At 42.7% G+C, this 23,128-nt stretch overlaps 1 long non-coding RNA gene across 1 annotated transcript; it reads right to left on the reverse strand.

Annotated features, from left to right (window-relative positions):
- Positions 1-845: 845 nt before the first annotated feature.
- LOC111956540 (uncharacterized) lies at positions 846-20,840 on the reverse strand. The gene is made up of 2 exons (XR_002876292.2): positions 20,568-20,840; positions 846-1,232 (listed from the first exon to the last, which is right to left on the reverse strand). It is a non-coding gene; the product is annotated as an uncharacterized lncRNA (long non-coding RNA).
- Between the last annotated feature and the right edge of the window lie 2,288 nt (positions 20,841-23,128).

Here is a 23,128-nt window from a genome sequence, read left to right on the forward strand (position 1 = left end):
TATAGAATGCTTTATAGAATGGTTTGGCACTTGTTAGCCTTAAGACATTTGCTTTCATGCTTTAAGTGGGGTTCGGGGATTAACCACTGGCAATTGGCACCTAAACAATTACAAGGGGGATGTCAGGCCATTTGGACAGTGTATAATAGCCATTTGCCAAGCCATAGTCAAGTTATTGTATTAGCAGATAATTATAAAACTATCCGTTAGCTTGAATTTTTACGAGCCCCTTTTTCTTCTTCATACAGTTATGAGCTGTATGTGTTAAAGACAATCCATTCTGATTAACAATACTGATTAATTCATGATTTTGGACAGTTATTTAACACCTTTTTCCTATACTGTCTGTCAGAACTCTGGATTGCAGGAGAGGGTCAGTATCAGTACAGTACAGCTTTCATGTTACAGAGGATTGTGTGACGTTAGACTCGGGGGTGACTGTAATGGTTAGTGACTGCAAGTCCACCGTGCCAGTCCTCCACATGACCTGACCACATAAATCTCCCCCACTGCAGTGGCCTGACTGAGAGCAGCTTGACTGTCTTGTGGCTGAGCATCACATTCACTGCAGGGTAGACCGCCCATATCGTTGTGGACTGGACATCACACACACATACACATAGTGTACACACACACCACATAACCTCAGTATGGGAGAGCTCAATGTCAGCATAACCACAAACATTTCCTTTGTTAAATGTATTCATGCCTTCTCTCTGCTGTATTTGTTTATAGATCTCAACTCAAGCTGATAGGTTTACATAAACAATGGATATATATTCTCAGCAGAAAAAAAGGGTAAATGGTATCCCAAAAGATGAGGAAGAAAACAAAGAAATATCCCATTTCTGAATATTTCCTTTACTGTAAATAACACTGGTGTTGAACTATACACCAGCATGGTCATCTCAGTAACAGCATAATAACTCATTAAAGCAACCTAAATATACAAAGGAAATATCTCCTGGGGGAGTACACAGGAAAAATGTCAGCAATGTCTTGAGTCCATATTTTGGTATGATTTACACATCATTTACAACTTATCATTTGTCTGTTCATTTGTACTGATGCTGGGAAGAAACCAGCTTGGAAAAGGTGCTATGGGAAGACCTGGTGGAGGATCTCTTCTCCCTGATGGACTGAATCTCAATGATCTTTCCTTGATTCCTTGCGCCCTCTCCATCCTGGCTCTCCATCCTGGACCTTCCCCTCTGGTGTGAACTGAGAAGGAGCTAAAGTGGGAATCAAGGGAAAAATTGAAATTCTTGACGAATCAAGGAAATACTATTAAAGATTCACCCCGTCTTGTTACATACTGTAGCTTCAGCCCTTCTATAATAAATCAGCTGTTACATCATCATCCCCTAGAGGGCGCTATATACCTGTGAGATAATACTACTGGGTGATCTAGCTGTGGTTTCTGCTCTAGGGGCCATGACGGTTCTAAAAGGCAGGGGCAGCAGTGTGGTGCTGCTTAGGTTTGTCTCCAGGCCTCCATTGCTGCATGTTTACATTACTCTTAAGAAAGAGACATGTTTTAGACTGAGCTGCTTGCCAAAGGGAAGTATGATTGCACTAGCTACTCGTGCTGTGCAGTGCAGCCAGCCTGTTAGCCAGCAGTCACCGTGTGTCCTCCACGTTGTGTCTTTGAATTGGTGTCCAAAGCACAAGCTATAAATTATTAATTGATGTGATTAAGTCATRATTCTGGACACCCGCAAGTGATTATTTGGTAACACTTTATTTGGATAGTCCATCTGTAGATGCTCTACAGACTGTCAGAACATTTCAACTAATTATTTACTAGCTCTAACCTTAACCCTTATCCTAACCTTAACCCTTACCCTGACCTTTATTCTAAACCTAACCGTAACCTTAGCAAGTAGTTGCTTATCCACAGATAGTTTGTTGAAAGAATGGCCATCTAGCGCATCTAAAGATGGCAAAATCCGGACTATCSAAATAAAGTATGACTGATTATTTCTCTCAAAAGATGTCCTCAGTGGAGACTGAAATGCAACCAGATAGAGAACACAATTATTTCATAATTTTGTCAGGAGGCTTTGAATGTACAGTACCAATCAAAAGTTTGGACACACCTACTCATTCAAGGGTTTTTCTTTATTTTTACTATTTTCTACATTGTAGAATAATAGTGAAGACATCAAAACTATGAAATAACACATGGAATCATGTAGTATCCAAAAAAATGTTAAAAAATTAAAAAATATATTTTTGGCATTCTCTCAACCAGCTTCATGAGGTAGTCACATGGAATGCATTTCAATTAACAGGTGTGCCTTGTTAAAAGTTAATTTGTGGAATTTCTTTCCTTAATGCGTTTGAGCCAATCAGTTGTGTTGTGACAAGGTAGGGGTGGTATACAGAAGATAGCCCTATTTGGTAAAATACCAAGTCCATATTATGGCAAGAACACCTCAAATAAGCAAAGAGAAAAGKCAGTCCATCATTACTTTGACTGACCTTCATGTCTTAATCTGGAAAATCTCTAGAACTTTTAAWGTTTCTTGAAGTGCAGTCCCAAAATCCATCAAGCGCTATGATGAAACTGGCTCTCGTGAGGACCGTCACAGGAAAGGAAGACCCAGGGTTACCTCTGCTGCAGATAAGTTCATTAGAGTTACCAGCCTCAGAAAATGCAGCCCAAATAAATGCTTCAGAGTTCAAGTAATAGACACATCTCAACATCAACTGTTCAGAGGAGACTGCGTGAATCAGGCCTTCATGGTCAAATTGCTGCAAAGAAACCACTACTAAAGGACACCAAGACTTGCTTGGGCCAAGAAATATTAGCAATGGACATTGGACCGATGGAAATCTGTCCTTTGGTCTGATAAGTCCAAATTTGAGATTTTTGGTTCCAACCGCCGTGTCTTTGTGAGACGGATAATCTCTGCATGTGTGGTTCCCACCGTGAAGCATGGAGGAAAGACGTGTGATAGTGCGGGGGTGCTTTGCTGATGACACTCTGATTTATTTAGAATTCAAGGCACACTTAACCAGCATGGCTACCACAGCATTCTGCAGCGATACGCCATCCCATCTGGTTTGCGCTTAGTGGGACTATCATTTGTTTTTCAACAGGACAATGACCCAAAACATACKTCCAGGCTGTGTAAGGGCTATTCGACCAAGGAGAGTGATGGAGTGCTGCATCAGATGACCTGGCCTCCACAATCACCTGACCTCAACCGAATTGAGATGGTTTGGGATGTGTTGGACCACAGAGTGAAGGAAAAGCAGCCAACAAGTGCTCAGCATATGTGGGAACTCCTTCAAGACTTTTGGAAAAGCATTCCTCATGAAGCTGGTTGACAGAATGCCAAGCGTCTGTAAAGCTGTCATCAAGGCAAAGGGTGGCTACTTTGAAGAATCCAAAATATATTTTGATTTGTTTAACACTTTTTTGGATACTGCATGATTCCATATGTGTCATTCCATAGATTTTTAGATTACAATGTAGAAAATAGTAAAATGTAGAAAAACCCTTGAATGAGTAGGTGTGTCCAAACTTTTGACTGGTACTGTAGTTTTGGTCCGTGTGCTGATATATTTCTATTTACCAGGTTTTGTGTCCATAGAGGGTGTGATGATTGCATGGGGAAACGATGGAAGTATGGTACAATAGTATTAAAGGGATGGTAACCTACTGAAAGTATTGCTAGTATAATGTCTGACCTGATGTGACATGCTGGTTGTGGAGTGGTTGACAGTACTCTCAGGGAAGTCCCAGGCCAGTAGCACTATGAGTAATTTGAAACACAACCAAAACACACTGCAAATGCATCCAACTAGTTTGTCGCTTGATGTAAGTCATTGAATGCAAGAAATATGGGATCAAATATTAAATGTTTGACTACTCTAATACACTATAAGTGCATTTTTCCAAATACTTATGACTTCTTCAAATGGGGGGGGGGGGCGGCACTAGATACATAAAGTGCTTTAATTTCTAAACGGTAAAACAGAAGGTGACATTCTGTATTTGATCTCAAATCCAAAATGCTATGCTGTTGGTTGGTATATGGATTAGCAATCACTGGAACAGAGTAAGGTCAACATGTATTTTTACTAGTAATTTTCCATTACAATACAATGCTATTTATACTTTATTCAAACATGCAATAAATAATTTTCTGTCTGGACAAGTACAGTATGTGCTGCTGAGGCTGGATGACTAGACGCTTCTCTTTCAAATATACTAGTGGGAGGTAGGGACAACCAGCATACTTTTATTATAAGTCATTAATCTGAAGTCTTTACTGTAACTCTGATTTACTCAACCCAAATCTGAAGAGCTCTCCACCAATTCCCAGTTACACACACAGGAATATATCTATGCATACAATTCACCATACAAATAATGTTTTATTGTCACATACACAGGATAGGTGCAGTGAAATGTGTTGATTTACAGAGGTGGTATTCAAAGTCGGGTTCGCCAATATACAATAAAAAATATATACTTTTTTTGGAACAAAAAATGAAGAGTACAGATTATTGTTTGGTACAATATACAATTGTTTTTGAGAGAAAGATTATTTGAAAAATATTATTTTATTGAGTAATGGAATTTATTGGTTTCATTTTGATAAGAGAACCTTCAATTCATTGCATTTTCATTTGTTGATGTAAAAATCTAAATTCACTGATTTCAAGGTTGTGTCCTTAGATTTGGGCTGGGGTGGTGTCGAGAGAAACTTTGTTGGTATAAATGGGGTCCCCAGAAATTCTGGGGTAAAAAATGGCGTCCCCGCTGAGATAGCTGTGGCACAGGCAGCAGTTTGAAGATAATCAGCACTGTATTTTTACCATTTAACCTGTCGTACAACAAGCTTTCCATATAATAAAGTATTTAACCTGAGAGAGATTCATCTTAATAATAGGAGCCGCAAATCCACACTTGACTCTTTAAGCATTCTAATCTGAATTTCAGCTCTGAACAGCTGAACAAAGACATCAATTTAATCCATTTTCTTATTTTCTTCTGCTCTTTCTCTCTGCAGGAATCTCAAATGGAGGCTTATACTGAGATTATTTCACTTTTTACACCCACAGTGTCTCTGTCCGCTCAGTCTCAGCTCTCCAGCCATGCAGTCAGGCAACCAGTATCTCACCGTTCAAAAGCGTGTGAAATTAGTAAATCTTGGTTTGGGTTTGAGTGACTGATTTGAATGCAGCCTGAGAGTGTTTCAGTGATCTAAGTTAGGAAGGAATGTGGTGAGGAGGACATGAGGCTCGTCTACAGACTGGCTGCTGGAGCCAGCCCTCCTTAGTGGGTTCCCAGAGATCTCACCTTCTGCCCCCCGGGGCCAAAAGGTCACGTCTTCCGTCTGTCAGTACTGTAAAAAGCATTTGGCTCTTTTACAGCCCACAGGATAGGAGGAATGAATGGAAATGGAGAATGTCTGTCTATCAGAAGCACATTTTTGTATACATTTCACAGGATTTACCCATGATTGTCTGAGGCCGAGTTTGTGCAAATTGAGTCTGAACATATAATAGGCCTAGTTGAAGTGAATAAACAAACAAAAAGATKAATTGAAAAAAAATAAAGATAATTTACTTGTTCTGAGCTTGAAGCAATTTGAGGCCCATTTTCAAAGAATGGATGCACAGACTGTATTTGTTACAACAATGGCAATGTGGAACAACAGAGAACATGATATTTCCCAGTATTAGGGTAATTGTTTATCTATTTTTTAGATGTGAAAAAATGCTGTTGATGATAACAAAAAATGGCATTGTTTACTCCCAATGGGGGAATTGCTCACATATAAAATGTGTGGTGCTGTGAAAACAAGGAAGGTCTGTTGTGTGTTTTAAGTGCTGTATTTACAGTGAGCTAGTACATGAATGGCCTCTTCTCACTGTGAGAAAAGGGACAGATTGGAACCACATGTCTGCTTGCACTCTTGGCTCCCTGTGCAATTGACATGCACTTCACAGGCAGAGTGCAATAATCATGCAGATAGCTAGGCTTCAGTCAGCTTGTGTATACTCTGACCCATTGTGCTTACCGCTCACGGCTATTGGAATCCATAGAACGATATATCAGCTAGTCAAAGGGAAGTTCTCTATCTCATGACCAATGTTGTTTTATGATAATAAACATACTGTCTGAAACATCAATTCAAATTGCCTATTTATTGCCACTTAATATGTGGACAATGTGATATTAAAGAGGGTCTRACATCAACTGACAGAATTTTGAAAAAGGGTGTAAGATAAAAAAATATATATTAGCAAATGAGCTGTGTTCTTTTTGCATTCCAAGCTATTTATACGGACGAAAGAAAAGTCACTAGACTTCATGTCTCTACTCTGCGGGAACTATTAAATTACAGCTGGATGTTTCTAATTACCTCACTATAAATGTTGGAACACAACACTTCTCTAGTGTTAGAGGGCCCTTATATTGTCTCCTCACATGTTTAGGGAAACACTAGCTCATGGTGCTCCCTGTATGTGTGTTTCTGGCATTGGAATTGTGGCTTAGTGAGAGAAAAGTGAGCATTCCTGCTGCTGGCGCAAGGGGAAAGGAAATGGGTAATAAAACCCAGAAAAAGAAAAACTCCCTCGCTCCGCTGCGCGCTGGAGCCAGTGATTCTGACTGGTATCCACTTAATTGCTTTTAAATTAAAAATATGTTTGACTTCCCATTTTGCTGTGTTTAAGAGAGTCAAGTCAAATCCCATATGTATAGCAGCCAAAGCAGGGAGCGCTGCGGCAGGCCACTCTCATCCAGCAGTATAAAGACTAATCCTGCTCTCTCAGCGCGGTGCCATCAGTAATATTATTATTAATATTGAGGGGAGGACTGTGTGCAACAGTAACCAAAGTCTGGAGGAGTCAGACTGACTGTCCAGCCTGCTTTTCTCTTAGCCCTACCGCCACATGGATTGTGCAACATGTTGAGATGGTTCAGTGCATCATGTCATTTCCCTCAGTGTTTTATATAATGTAGCTTATGTTTCAAATGTTTGTTATTCTATATCCGCATTGATCTGTGCCATAATTGTTTTTAAGGACATTTATAAGGGGAGCACATTTTGTCAGTATTCAGCACCAAAATATGTAATAGTATGTGGCCACTTGTACATACTGCGTGATAAACAGTTTGTCTTCATAGTACTGTAGACCTATCTGTCAGCCAGAGTCCATCATGACTATAATGTTACGTTAGACTTTCATGTCGTGTCAGGCGTTTTGCTTTAATTGTTGACGAAAAGAATTGTGTCACATCCCCAACAGTCATTGGTTACATCCCGTCAAGCTGAGCTGACGTCTGTCCCCGTGGTCACCCCTCCATGCCCAGGGCCTACTGGTTGGTTGGTTGGTTGGTTGGTTGGTTGGTTGGTGCTATTGTGGCATGCAGCGTCCACAGGGCCTGCAGGATGTCAGACAATGCTGGGAAGGAAGAGGAGGGAATCCTGGGCTTTGTGTTGGATGGAAGCTGATGGTCATCATCAGTCCTGTTTGTCTTGAAGAGAAGAGCCTTCCCCCCCTATGACTCCTTACTCACTGTGCCCCTGGGCTTGTCCTGAAGAGAAGTGAAGAAAGGATACGAGGAGAAGAGCTTTCCACCATGAATGACTCCTCACTGTCCCTCYGGGCTTGGCTTGAGTTAGCTTGGTCATCATTCTGCCTGTCTCGTTGCGTGCTCTGTGAATGATAATAAAGGCTTCTCTGTCTTTGGTACCTCCCAATGTCTTTGATTTAATGTTTCATGATTTGTTGTTCCTTCATTCTTTTCAAGAGACTATTCCAATGCATTGACACAGAGCTGACATCACAACATTAAGCTGTCGTTGTTCTCTTCAATGAAATTCACCTGTCATTTAGTAACAGGCCCATATCTGTCATATCAAATACATTTTTATTTGTCACATACAACTGTTTATCAGATGTTATTGCGGGTGTAGCAAAATGCTTGTGTTTCTAACAGTGCAGTAATATCTAACAAGTAATATCTAACAATTTCACAACAATACACACAATCTAAAGTAAAGGAATTGAATTAAGAATATTTAAATATTTGGACAGGCAATGTCAGACTAAGATACAGTAGAATAGGATAGAATACAGTATATACATATCTTTTTTTATTTCACCTTWATTTAACCAGGTAGGCCAGTTGAGGACAAGTTCTCATTTACAACTGCGACCTGGCCAAGATAAAGCAAAACAGTGCTACAAAAACACACAGAGTTACACATGGGATAATCAAACGTACAGTCAATAACACAATACAAATTCTGTAAACAGTGTGTGCAAAAGAAGTAAGGAGGTAAGGCAATAAATAGGCCAATAGTGGCGAAGTAATTACAATTTAGCAATTTACACTGGAGTGATACATGTCCAGATGAGGATGTGCAAGTAGAAATATGGGTGTGCAAAAGAGTAGAAAAACAAATATGGGGATGAGGTAGGTAGTTGGTTTGATGGGCTATTTACAGCTACAGCAATCGTTAATTAAGCTGCTCTGACAACTGACGCTTAAAGTTTGTGAGGGAGCTATAAGTCTCCAACTTCAGTGATTTTTGCAATTCGTTCCAGTCATTGGCAGCAGAGAACTGGAAGGAAAGGCGGCCAAAGAGGTGTTGTCTTTGGGGGTGACCAGTGAAATATACCTGCTGGAACGCGTGCTACGGGTGGGTGTTGCTATGGTGACCAGTGAGCTGAGATAAGGCGGAGCTTTACCTAGCAAAGACTTATAGATGACCTGGAGCCAGTGGGTTTGGCGACGAATATGTAGCGAGGACCAGCCAACGAGAGCATACAGGTCGCAGTGGTGGGTAGTATATGGGGCTTTGGTGACATAACGGATGGCACTGTGTACACTGCATAAACCCTACATTTGCACTGCGAGTAGCAGCTATTAGGCAGGCTATTTGTAAATGACATCGCCGAAGTCAAAGAGGCTCGTAGGGATAGTCAGTTTTACGAGGGTAAGTTTGGCAGCATGAGTGAAGGAGCTTTGTTGCGAAATAGGAAGCCATTCTAGATCTTTAATTTGATTGCGAGATGCTTAATGTGCGTCTGGACGGAGAGTTTACAGTCTAGCCAGACACCTAGGTATTTATAGTTGTCCACATATTCTAAGTCAGAAACCGTCCAGAGTAGTGATGCTAGTCCGAGCGGCCTGTGCGGCCTGTGCGGGCAAGTGATCGTTGAAGAGCATGCATTTAGTTTTACTAGCATTTAAGAGCAGTTGGAGACCACGGAGGAGTGTTGTATGCACTGAAGCTCGTTTGGAGGTTTGTTACACACAGTGTCCAAAGAAGGGCACTGTATACAGAATGGTGTCGTCTGCGTAGAGGTGGATCAAAGAATCACCAGCAGCAAGAGCGACATCATTGATATATACAGAGAAAAGAGTCGGCCGAGAATTGAACCCTGTGGCACCCCCATAGAGACTGCCAGGTCCGGACAACAGGCCCTCCGATTTGACACACTGAACTCTATCTGAGAAGTAGTTAGTGAACCAGGCGAGCAGTCATTAGAGAAACCAAGGCTGTTGAGTCTGCCGATAAGAATGTGTTGATTGACAGAGTCGAAAGCCCTGGCCAGGTCGATGAGCGCTGCACAGTACTGTCTTTTATCGATGGCTTATGATATTGCTTAGGACCTTGAGCGTGGCTGAGGTGCACCCATGACCAGCTCAGAAACCAATTGCATAGCGGAAATATACGGTGGGATTCGAAATGGTTGTGATCTGTTTGTTCACTTGCGTTTCGAAGACTTTAGAAAGGCAGGGCAGGATGGATATAAGTCTGTATCAGTTGGCCACTTTAAGAATGAGATGAGATGAGTAATGCAAATATGTAAAGTGTTAGTGTTCCATTATTAAGTGGCCAGTGATTTCAAGTCTATGTACAGTGGGGAGACAAAGTATTTGATACACTGCCGATTTTGCAGGTTTTCCTACTTACAAAGCATGTAGAGGTCTGTATTTTTATCATAGGTACACTTCAACTATGAGAGACGGAATCTAAAAACAAAATCCAGAAAATCACATTGTATGATTTTAAGTAATTAATTTGAATTTTATTGCATGACATAAGTATTTGATACATCAGAAAAGCAGAACTTAATATTTGGTAGAGAAACCTTGTTTGCAATTACAGAGATCATACGTTTCCTGTAGTTCTTGACTAGGTTTGCACACACTGCAGCAGGGATTTTGGCCCACTCCTCCCTACGATCTTCTCCAGATCCTTAGGTTTCGGCTGGTCGCTGGGCAATACGGACTTTCAGCTCCCTCCAAAGATTTCTCATTGGGTTCAGGTAGGGAGACTGGCTAAGCACCTTGAGATGCTTCTTACGGAGCCACTCCTTATTGCCCTGGCTGTTGTGTTTCGTGTCGTTGTCATGCTGGAAGACCCAGCCACGACCCATCTTCAATGCTCTTACTGAGGGAAGGAGGTTGTTGGCCAAGATCTCGCGATACATGGCCCCATCCATCCTCCCCTCAATACGGTGCAGTCGTCCTGTGTCCCTTTGCAGAAAAGCATCCCCAAGAATGATGTTCCACTCCCCATGCTTCACGGTTGGGATGGTGTTCTTGGGTTGTACTCATCTTCTTCTCCTCCAAACACGGCGAAGTTAGACCAAAAGCTCTATTTTTGTCTCATCAGACCACATGACCTTTCCCCATTCCTCCTCTGGATCATCCAGATGTGCATTGGCAACACTTCAGAGCACGGCCTGGACATGCACTGCTTAACAGGACCTTGCCTGCGCTGCGGATTTTAATCCATGACGGCTAGGTGTGTTACTAATGGTTTTCTTTGAGACTGTGGCTCCCAGCTCTCTCAGGTCATTGACCAGGTCCTGCCGTGTAGTTCTGGGCTGATCCCTCACCTTCCTCGTGATCATTGATGCCCCACGAGGTGAATCTTGCATGGAGCCCAGACCGAGGGTGATTGACCGTCATCTTGAACTTCTTCCATTTTCTAATAATTGCGCCAACAGTTGTTTCCTCTCACCAAGCTGCTTGCCTATTGTCCTGTAGCCCATCCAGTCTTGTGCAGGTCTACAATTGTATCCCTGATGTCCTTACACAGCTCTCTGGTCTTGGCCATGTTGGAGAGGTTGGAATCTGTTTGATTGAGTGTGTGACAGGTGTCTTATACAGGTAACGAGTTCAAACAGGTGCAGTTAATACAGGTAATGAGTGGAGAACAGAGGCTTCTTAAAGAAAAACTAACAGGTCTGTGAGAGCCGGAATTCTTACTGGTTGGTAGGTGATCAAATACTTATTCATGCAATAAAATGCAAATTAATTATTTAAAAATCATACAATGTGATTTTCTGGATTTTTGTTTTAGATTCCCGTCTCTCACCAGTTGAAGTGTACTATGATAAAAATTACAGACCTCTACATGCTTTGTAAGTAGGAAAACCTGCAAAATCGGCAGTGTATCAAATACTTGTTCTCCCCACTGTATATAGGGCAGCAGCCTCTAATGTGCTAGTGATGGCTATTTAACAGTCTGATGGCCTTGAGATAGAAGCTGTTTTTCAGTCTCTCGATCCCAGCTTTGATGCACCTGTACTGACCTCGCCTTCTGGATGATAGTGGAGTGAACTGGCAGTGGCTTGGGTAGTTGTTGTCCTTGATGTTCTTTTTGGCCTTCCTATGAAATCTGGTGCTGTAGGTGTCCTGTAGGGCAGGTAGCTTTCCCCCGGTGATGCGTTGGGCAGACCGCACCACCCTCTGGAGAGCCCTGCGGTTGCGGGRGGTGGTGTTGCCATACCAGACAGTGATACAACCCAACAGGATGCTCTCAATTGTGCATCTGTAAAAGTTTGTGAGGGTTATAGGTGCCAAGACAAATTTCTTCAGCCTCCTGAGGTTTAAGAGGCGCTGTTGCGCCTTCTTCACCAAACTGTCTGTGTGGGTGGATAATTTCAGTTTGTCAGTGATGTGTACTCTGAGGAACTTTAAACTTTCTACCTTCTCCACTGCGGTCCTGTCGATGTGGATACGGTGGTGCTGTTTCCTGAAGTCCACGATCAGCTCCTTAGTTTTGTTGATGTTGGGTGAGAGGTTATTTTCCTMGAAACACACTCCCAGGGCCCTCATCTCCTCCCTGTAGGCTGTCTCGTCATTGTTGGTAATCAGGCCTACTACTGTTGTGTCATCTGCAAACTTGATGATTGAGTTGGGGGTGTGCGTGGCCATTGCAATCATGGGTGAACAGGAGGAGGCTGAGCACGCATCCTTGTGGGGCCTCAGTGTTGAGGATCAGCAAAGTGGAGGTTGTTTCCTACCTTCACRACCTGGGGGTGGCCCATCAGGAAGTCCAGSACCCAGTTGAGCAGGGCGGGGTTCAGACCCAGGGCCTTGAGCTTAATGATGAACTTGGATGGTACTATGGTGTTGAATGATGAGCTGTAGTCAATGAACAGTGTTCTTACATATGTATTCCACTTGTCCAGATGGGATAGGGCCGTGTGCAGTGCGATGACGATTGCATCGTATGTGGATCTATTTGGGCGGTAAGCAAATTGAAGTGGGTCTAGGGTGTCAGGTAAGATAGAGGTGATATGATCCTTGACTAGTATGTCAAAGCACTTCATGATGACAGAAGTGAGTGCTACGGGGCGATAGTCATTTAGTTCAGTTATCTTTGCTTTCTTGGGTACAGGAACAATGGTGGGCATCTTGAAGCATGTGGTGACAAGAGACTGGGATAGGAAGAGATTGAATATCTCCGTAAACACTCCAGCCAGCTGGTCTGCGCATGCTCTGAAAATGTGGCTAGGGATGCCGTCTGAGCCGGCAGCCTTGCGAGGGTTAACACGCTTAAATGTCTAACTCACGTCGGCCACGGAGAAGGACAGCCCACAGACCTTGGTAGCGGGCCGCGTCGATGGCACTGTGTTATCCTCAAAGCGGGCGAAGATGGTGTTTAGCTTGTCCATAAACAAGACATCGGTGTTCGCGACGTGGCTGATTTTCCCTTTGTAGTCCATGATTGTCTGTAGACCCTGCCACATACGTCTCGTGTCTGAGCTGTTGAATTGCGACTCCACATTGTCTCAAAACWGACGTTTTGCCTGTTTGATTGCCTTACGTAGGGAATAACTACACTGATTGTATTTGGCCATATTCCCAGTCACCTTGCCATGGTTAAATGAGATGGTTCACACTTTCAGTTTTGCGCGAATGCTGCCATCTATCCACGGTTTCTGGTTAGGGTAGGTTTTAATAGTCACAGTGGGTACAACATCTCCTATACACTTCCTGATAAACTCAGTCACTGTATCAGTGTATTTGTCTATGTTGTCTCAGAGGCTACCTGGAACATATCCCAGACCGTTTGATCAAAACAATCTTGCAAAACAAGCGTGGATTCCGATTGGTCAGACCAGCGTTGGATAGTCCTTAGCACAGGTACTTCCTGTTTGAGTTTCTGCCTATAGGAGGGGAGGATCTAAATTGAGTCYTGATCAGATTTTCCTAAGGGAGTGCGGGGGAGTGCTTTGTAGGCATCCTGGAAGTTGGAGTAGCAGTGGTCGAGTATTTTAGCAGCGCGAGTACTACAGTCAATATGTTGATAGAACTTCGGTAACGTTTCCTCATATTTGCTTTGTTCAAATCCCCAGCTACAATAAATGCAGCCTAAGGATATGTYGTTTACAGTTTGCATAAAGTCCAGTGAAGTTCTTTGAGGGCTGTCGCAGTATCGGCTTGAAGGGGAATATARACGGCTGTGACTATAACCGTAGAGAATTCTCTTGGGAGGTAATACGGTCGGCATTTGATTGTAAGGTATTCTCGGTCGGGTGAACAAAAGGACTTGAGTTCCTGTATGTTATCACAATCACACCATGAGTAGTTAATCATGAAACATACACCCCCTGTAACGGCAGCCTTCCTCCTCTTCGTCCGAAGAGGAGGTGTAGCAGGGATCGGACCAAGACGCAGCGTAGTTTGTGCTCAACATGATTTAATAAAGACGATAATGTGAACACTTACAAAATACAAAAACAACAAACGTGGCAAACCGAAAACGGTCCTCTCTGGTGAAACGAACACAAAGACAGGAAACAACCACCCACAAAATCCCAACACAAAACAAGCCACCTAAATATGATTCCCAATCAGAGACAACACAAAACACCTGCCTCTGATTGAGAACCATATTAGGCCAAACATAGAAACAGACAAACTAGACACAAAATAGAATGCCCACCCAGCTCACGTCCTGACCAACACTAAAACAAGTAAAACACACAAGAACTATGGTCAGAACGACCTACTTCTTCCCGGAGAGATATTTATTCCTGTCTGGGTGATGAACTGAGAACCCAACTGAGTGTACGGACTCAGACAGTATATCCCGAGAGAGCCATGTTTCCGTTGAACAGAGTATGTTATAATCGCTGATGTCTCTCTGGAAGGAAATCCTCGCCCTGAGCTCGTCAACTTTATTATCCAGACACTGAAAATTAGCGAGTAATATACTCGGAAGCAGTGGTTGGTGTTCGCGCCTCCTGAGTCAGACTAAAAGTCCAAAGAGTACCTCTTGTCTGCCTGCGGTGTTTTGGAACATGATCTGGAATCAGTTAAATTGCACAGGAGGGTATAAACAAAGGATCCGATTCGGGAATGGTGTATTCCTGGTCGTAATGTTGGTGAGTTACCGCCGCTCTGATATCCAAAAGTTCTTCCCGGCTGTATGTAATAACACAAAACCATTTCTGGGCTAATAATGTAAGAAATAAGACAAAAAAATATATACTGCAAAGTTTCCTAAGAGCTAGAAGCATGGCAGCAATGTCCGTCGGCGCCATTTTCCAGTTCCTTTTTATCTGCAGCATTACGGGTTAGTCACATTGCTAAGGAAATGAAACCTACATGGAGCACTGATTTTCATGGTACCTCTCATGTGCTCAGAGGAGTGGCCAGACTAGACCCCATCTGCCACAGAAGGGGGCAAAGTGGATTATGTCAATTTAATTCTCATGTTTTCATAACCATTTCTAGCGGGAGTCTCTACACACTAGAAAACACCAAACAAGGTCAAACGGTGACCTTTTACAGCTAGTTGCCAAACAGACGCTATGTTTACAGTTTGTAGCTCTTTACTGTTGTTTCATTGTGCAACATTATGGTATATGCTGAATCAATGTTCATTATTGACAGTTATGAAAGGACATGGTATCATGGTTGATTGGAGAGTTTGTAATCAAACAGACATATGGGTTGACCTTATGGGACGATGGTTCAAATGCAATGTCATTAGACAAAAACACGAGACCAAACTTCTGAACGCTCTGCCTCCCTCGAGCCACATGAAAACGCCTCTTAACCATAAAAGATGATGCAGTTGGTATCATCGCAGACGAGCAGAGGGAGCAAAAGAATATGTCCAAATATTTCCATGGCTCCTGTGGCCTTCTGCTAGCATATTTCTGGGATGAGCTCATGTGTGCTGTGGCTAGTTTGAGCTCTCTCAGCACTGTTCCCTTCCCAGTCTCTTGAAGTACTAGTGTCTGAGCTCAACTAGACATTTACATTGTCATTCAAGATGCTTTTCTCCCCTACACCCTTGGGAGTGTTGTTCCAATGAGAACCGAGGGTGGGGATTTTTAGTGAGAGGGCCTACATACAGTAGTTGTTCCATTACACTGAAACTGAACATGTGCAGCCAGAGTATCAGCTTTATCTCGATATTCATTCAAAATTAGGTTTCTAAACTTTGGTTCTCAGAGTACAGTGGTCCTCAAGGGTTCAGTAGTCCTTATTGTTATTATAATATAAGACTTGGAGTCAACTGTTTCAATAAACTGTCTGCACTTTTAGTGCCTGTAATTGACAATAAGTAGGCTATGAAACACTTATTCTTTTAATTCTTCCAGCAGTTATTTTCATGAGCCCTGCATGATCCAAATTGGAAAAGTTGTTTGAAAATGTGACCGAAGATTTTTGTTTTTCAGGGGCGGGGGCTTAAGGTTTTTCTTCTCAACTGGATCGAGAGAAAATCTCAATAAAAAAGTATGTGGTATTAACCGACCATAAATTGACATGAAATGTATTCCTAATAATGCAAACATTGGGAACAGAGGAGCCAGAAATAACCCTCATGCAAGATGTGTAAGAGAACCAAGCAGCAAGCAAGTGGAGGCGGGGGGCTAGAGAGAGAGGTGGAAGGAGTTAGGGGTAGAGGGGTGTCTGTGGAGGGTTAGAGAGAGAGGTGGAAGGAGTTAGGGTTAGAGGGGCGTCTGTGGAGGGTTAGAGAGAGAGTGAGTCGGCGAGAGGAGTGGAGGGGGTGGCCCTGTGTAAAGGAACTCATAAAAGTCACATTTGTTGGTGATGCATGAGGAAGTGAAGCCAGCTTTGGCACATGTGTCTGTGGTGCTACATTAACTGTTAACACAAATAATCAAAGTGCAGGGCCCATTGAGAGCTGGCGCCAGTGAAATGAGGGGGAGAGGCTGGCTTTGCAGGCGCCTCCCTCCCTCTCTCCTTCCCTCTCTCCCTGAGCCTAGCTAGCAGGTGGAGGTCTACCAGGGGCTTTCACAGGATGGAAGTGCTTACAAAACAGGCGGGCCAGCCCACTGACGGAGGAAAGCACCGCCACACTCCTGCTTTCCAGCTATTGTGTAGAAGTGTGCTTCTCTTTTTAGAACCTCGCCTTTGTACTGTTAAGCACCGACAGAGCTCTGGGAGCCAGAAGAGACATGGCACCGGCGGTAACTACGTCACCTACTGTAGCTACATGCTTGCCTCAAGCTAATTAACATGTCACTGTTGTGACCTTGACTTTATTTTATTTTTTACCATTTTAGCTGTAGATGGTACAGTCAAATCACTGCCCTAATTCACTGGAACAGAAAGCTTTGCTGTATTATCAGTGATCATTTGAAGGGTACCTAGGACTTCATAACACATTCATAACCTATACATAACACATTCATAGGCTGTTTAAAATTTCATTTACGCTTATGTCAACAACTGCAATGTGTATAATATGGGGAGGACTGTTGTCTGCTAGAGGTAGTTTGGGGGCAAACTGTGACCACAGAGCTGTTTCCTGTTTTGAAAAAGCCCCTCAACTCTTGTTGCCAACGGGCTGTAAAGAGAGGCTCCACAAACACATTGATTTTGGAAAGTCAGACTTAATAAAAAATCATTCTGCAGTCTTCAGGGTCTGATAAAATCTAAGTTTGTTACCCGTAATCATAGAAAATAAATAGCTATTGTCAAATGTATTTACTTTCTATTCTTATTCTTATTGTTTTAAAGACAATACACAACATTAGTATTCAAATAAATGATGAAATGTTGGGAATAATGGGGTTTAAACTATGAAAAAAATGAATGTTTTATGGTTTTATATATATTTATTACCCTATGACACTGTTTCCATTGTTCACATACTGTCTGGATTTAGGTTGGAAAATCAACAAAGAGAAGATGTATCATCAGAGAAGCTGTTGTACTTATGCTTTCCATTACAGATTTCGAAAGCTTTTCTATCAGATTGAATTAGCAAAAGTATTATGCTGCTGCTACTCTTTCTTTTTACAAGACCATTTGAGTTGAGCTGAGTTCTGTTCTCTTCCAAAAACAGTCAGTCCAAGTCATGCGGGGAAAATAAATATCACAATTTGGAAAAAGTAATACCCTGCAGCCTTGTAGCCTCTATGCTATGTGACATCGGCACAAAGGAAGCATGGCCTGGGCCCCCGATGCTCCCCACTTCCCATGCAGCCCAGGCAGCAGCCCAGGCAGCAGCCCACAACTGGGCCCTAGACCGAGGTTCCCTGGCGCCACAGTCATCATGTGTGTCAGTCACTTGCAAAACTCTCTTTTTTCCTTAGAGGATGAGCTAAGATCCTTCTTTAGCACTAGCGATTTATTTTAGACTCAGAGTCCAGAGACCCTCTTTCTTGAAAATCTTTCGTTTATCTTTGCCATGTTGTTTCAATACGAACCAATCAGCTTAGCCTTCACTGGAATGTCCCCTGAGACCCAGCTTTGGTTTCCCAATAGGCCCATTCATTTTGAGGACACAAGTTTAACATCTGGTTCGTATTAGCAGCTCTTACAATAGCTCTCATCTAGGGGCTCCCTCCGCTGGCATTGCTCACTGGGACGAGAGGGCAATCATTCCCTCCAGAAACATTATTTGATACTAAATCTTAAAGCAGAAATGATTGACTATTCCCTATTTATGCTCACATAACAGTGTGTGTTTTTGTTCTACTTGTTAACTGTTCCAGCTTACTAGATGTCAAATTAGTGGACTAATTTGACATCTAGATATTTGCCATTTGCTACAATATGTGCTGAAATACTTAGACAAGTCAGACAGACGATAGATCATACCAATTTTGTGATGAAGCTGTCACATGGGGGAAATAAACCAATGAATATACACACAAGCAGTAAATGATGTTCATGTTCAAATAGTATAGAACCACAGTGAGAGCATTTGAGTTCATATCTTTGAGGAGTCCCATAACATGAGCATTCGGAAGTACACTCTTAGAAATAAGGGTTCCTAAAGGGTTCTACAGCTGTCCAAATAGAACACCTTTTGGTTCCACGTAGAACCCTTTTTGGTTCCTGGTAGAACTATTTTGGGTTCCATGTAGAACCCTCTGGAACTCAAAAGGTTTCTACCTGGAACCAAAAAGGGTTCTTCAAAGGGTTATCCTATTGGGACAGCTGAAGAACCCTTTTTGTTTCTAGACAGCACCTTTTTTTCGAAGTGTGTACCTGAACGATAGGTGACTCGCCATTGAAGATGGGGGAATCAAATCCCTAGTATGATGTGAACTAAATCCAACTTCTTTGTGTATTTATTATGTATTTACATGGTGAGTGCTTTGTAATCACTCTTTTCAATCTTAGTGTTATTGCCATTCAAGGTGCCTGGATGGGCAGCCATTCAGTTCAATGAGAACTTGCTGATCCAGCAGGTGTGTGTTTCATGTAATCTCTGCTCCCAGCCATGGACTGATAAGATGCTGTCTCATCCTCCCCTCTCTCTCTCCCCTCTTTCTCTCGCTCTCTCTCTCCCCTCTTTCTCTCACGCTCTCTACCCCCTCTTTCTCTCACTCTCTCTATCCCCTCTTTCTCTCGCTCTCTTTCCCCTCTTTCTCTCCCTCTCTCTTCCCTCTTTCTCTCGCTCTCTCTCCCCTCTTTCTCTCGCTCTCTCCCCTCTTTCTCTCACTCTCTCTCCTCTCTTTCGCTCTCCCCTCTTTCTCTCACTCTCTCGCTCTCTCTCCCATCTCTCACGTCACTCTAGCAGTCAAGGTCTGGGCCTAATGTTCTTTTACTTTGCTGCTAGATCATCATCATCCCTCTCTTATCCTGCGGACCACACTGGAGAGAGAGGCACACTGAGGTGCTTGCCAGAGTCTGCTGCTTGCCAAATGATTAAAAAGGAAGTTGAGAGGGAAAGCTTGTTAAGTTTCTTATCTATGTGTCTGTCTGTGAAATTTCATTTATAAAACGTTATAGGGAACGTCAGATTAATGTATTGCTTAATTTGGGCATTGATCAGTGCAGCCTTTCTGTTGAAAAAGTCTGTAGAGCTTTATTATAATGGTTTTAAACACATTTTCTCATAAAGCATTTTCTCTTATCAAGTCTGCATCTCAGACACACACACACAGTGGCTATTGTGCTTCCCATTATTTGAAATTCCCCTGTCGGCCYTAGTTCCCGTTGAAGTCCTTCTGGATTTTCTATTTTGGATAACATGGATGGGATCATTCACCATCTATCATTTTTTAATTTATTTTTTAATTTGAACCTTTATTTAATTAGGCAAGTCAGTTAAGAACTAATTCTTATTTTACAATGACGGCCTACTGCTGTCTCAGACTAAATTCTGTTGGTTTCTAATTCATACACTTGGACTGGCATGTTGTTGATGTCCATTTATTTTCTATTTGTTCTACAGTTTCTGGCAATTGTTATTGGTCTAATCTTTTAACAGATTGAGACTTTGATCACTACAGTACGGTAGGCCTACAGGCTCTAGTCTAGAATATCTTTTTATGCTATGCCATTCCATCAACACCTACCATGGCTGGGCCCACAGAACAGGAATGAGATTCTATTTCTATGGCAGCTGCACTTGTCTTGTCTGGCTTTACATGTGACTATCTGAGTTAACCTCCACCTATCTCCCTTTGCCACACTCTGTAATCTAGCATTTGCCCAGGGGATTACTGCCTCCCTTATTTTGAGGCAAAACTATTGATAAAATTGAATTGACTCTTTTCTTACAGTAATTTCACAAATTCTAGACTTGCATGGTTCCAACCAAGAAAGCATAGGACTAAATGAACAACAGTTCAGTAAGTTGAGTTCACATTACAGTATGTGAAACACAACACAGCTCGATAAGGGTAGGACCAAAAAACAGATTAAATTAAATCCATAAACTAACCCAGGTTAGATACGTAGAATGTCAACCTAAACATCACAGATGGCATACATTCAAACATCATCTCTGTTAGATGAAGTGTAATCACATAACTAAGAATCCTAACTGACAACTGTAACTCACCAACAGCATTACATCATTGGGTGTCATTATGAAGTCGAGGCACTAGTATTCCTTCCAGCCCTTTCAGTGGTCATGGTTTTAAATTTCATGACCAAATGAGTTTGTTATTATCATTCCATGCTGTAAATTTGAGATAGTCTGACAACAACAATCCACATCAGTCTTTAGATTATTCCTTATCATCTCTGTGCTTTCTCCGCTTTCTGTTACGTTGTGTGTGTCCGTACGCGTGTGTGTCTGTTTGTTATGTGTGCGCGCGCGTTTTTGCCTTCGTGTGTGTGTGGTGTAGTGTGTGTGTTTCCTGAGAATGGAACTCCCTGATGGCCGAGGTTGGGGCTGGGGAGAGGTCATTGGCGGTAACTATGTGTCAGGCTTCATTGTAAATCCTGGCCATGCTTCACCCATTGGCGTCTCTCTGAAGCCCAAACATTTCAACCTTTGACCCCCAGGGAGGTTTGGTTTACAGCCAACGTTAACAACCTTGATAGCCTGCTGAGAACCTGCCCATTTGATCCAAGGGACAGAGACCCTATTTACAATGATTCTCATTGGACACTGGGACCATTTTGTTGACCTGGTTAGAGAATGTATTTTTTTTRCCACATGATTGAATTTATTAATGTTGTTAGATGTATTTGTATTTATTGGCTCTTAACCAACCGTGCTATTTTGTTAGTTTTTTCGCGTTGTTCGTAACTTGTTTTGTATATAATGTTGCTGCTACCGTCTTTAATGACCGAAAAGAGCATCTGGACATCAGAACAGCGATTACTCACCTCGGATTGGATGAAGAGTTTTTCTTTAATGAGTCGGACGGGAAGGATATACTCCAAACACCCAAACAGGCCCTCATCCCCGTCATTCGCTGGAGAAGGAAACWGAAATTTAGCGGAAAGAGATCCGGGTGCCTTGTGAGGATCAGGCGACGAGTGGCTAATCTGCCTTTGCCCTCCGTACTGATAGCTAACGTTAAATCGCTAGAAAATAAATGGGACGAACTGAAGGAACAAATATCCTACCAACGGGACATTAAAAACTGTAATATCTTATGTTTCACCGAGTCGTGGCTGAACGACAACATTAATAACATACAGCTGGCGGGTTATGCACTCCATCGGCAGGACAGAACAGCAGCCTCTGGTAAGACACGGGCGGGGGCCTATGCATATTTGTAAACAACAGCTGGTGCACAATATCTAAGGAAGTCTCAAGGTTTTCCTCGCCTGAGGGAGAGTATTTCATGATAAGCTGTAGACCACACTATCTACCCAGAGAGTTTTCATCTGTATTTTTCGTAGCTGTCTACATACCACCACAGACKGCTGCTGGTACTTAAACCGCACTCAATGAGCTGTATATCCCGCCAAAAGCAAACAGGAAAACGCTCATCCAGAGGCGGCGCTCCTAGTAGCCCGGGACTTTAATACAGGGATACTTAAATCAGTTTTACCTCATTTCTATCAGCATGTTAAATGTGCAACCAGAGAGAAAAAAACTCTAGACCACCTTTACTCCACACACAGAGACGAGTACAAAGCTCTCCCTCGCCCTCCATTTGGCAAATCTGACCATAATTCTATCCTCCTGATATCTGCTTACAAGCAAAAATGAAAGCAGGAAGTACCAGTGACTCGGTCTGTAAAAAAGTGGTCAGATGAAGCAGATACTAAACTACAGGACTGTTTTGCTAGCACAGACTGGAATATGTTCCGGGATTCTTCCGATGGCATTGAGGAGTACACCACATCAGTCACTGGCTTCATCAATAAGTGCAGCGATGTTGTCCCCCCCACAGTGACTGTATGTACAGTACATACCCCAACCAGTAGTCATGGATTACAGGCAACATTCGCACTGAGCTAAAGGGTAGAGTTGCCGCTTTCACGGAGCGGGACTCTAACCTGGAAGCTTATAAGAAATGTTGCTATGCCCTCCGACGAACCATCAAACAGGCAAAGCGTCAATACAGGACTAAGAACGAATCATACAACACCGGCTCCAGGGCTCGTCGGACGTGGCAGGGCTTGCAAACTATTACAGACTACAAAGTGAAGCACAGCCGAGAGCTGCCCAGTGACACGAGCATACCAGACGAGCTAAATAACTTCTATGCTCGCTTCGAGGCAAGGAACACTGAAGCATYCATGAGAGCATCAGCTGTTCTGGATGACTGTGTCATCGAGCTCTCCGCAGCCGATGTGAGTAAGACCTTTAAACAGGTCAACATTCACAAGGCCGCAGGGCCAGACGGATTACCAGGACGTGTACTCCGAGCATGCACTGACCAACTGTCAAGTGTCTTCACTGACATTTTCAACCTCTCCCTGTCTGAGTCTGTAATACCAACATGTTTCAAGCAGACCACCATAGTCCCTGTGCCCAAGAACACAAAGGTAATCTGCCTAAATGACTACCAACACGTAGCACTCACGTCTGTAGCCATGAAATGCTTTGAAAGGCTGGGTCATGGCTCACATCAACACCATTATCCCAGAAACCCGAAACCCACTCCAATTTGCATACCGCACCAACAGATCCACAGATGATGCAATCTCTATTGC

This window comes from Salvelinus sp. IW2-2015, linkage group LG32 (assembly GCF_002910315.2).
Source record: "Salvelinus sp. IW2-2015 linkage group LG32, ASM291031v2, whole genome shotgun sequence".
Classification (NCBI taxonomy): Eukaryota; Metazoa; Chordata; class Actinopteri; order Salmoniformes; family Salmonidae; genus Salvelinus; species Salvelinus sp. IW2-2015.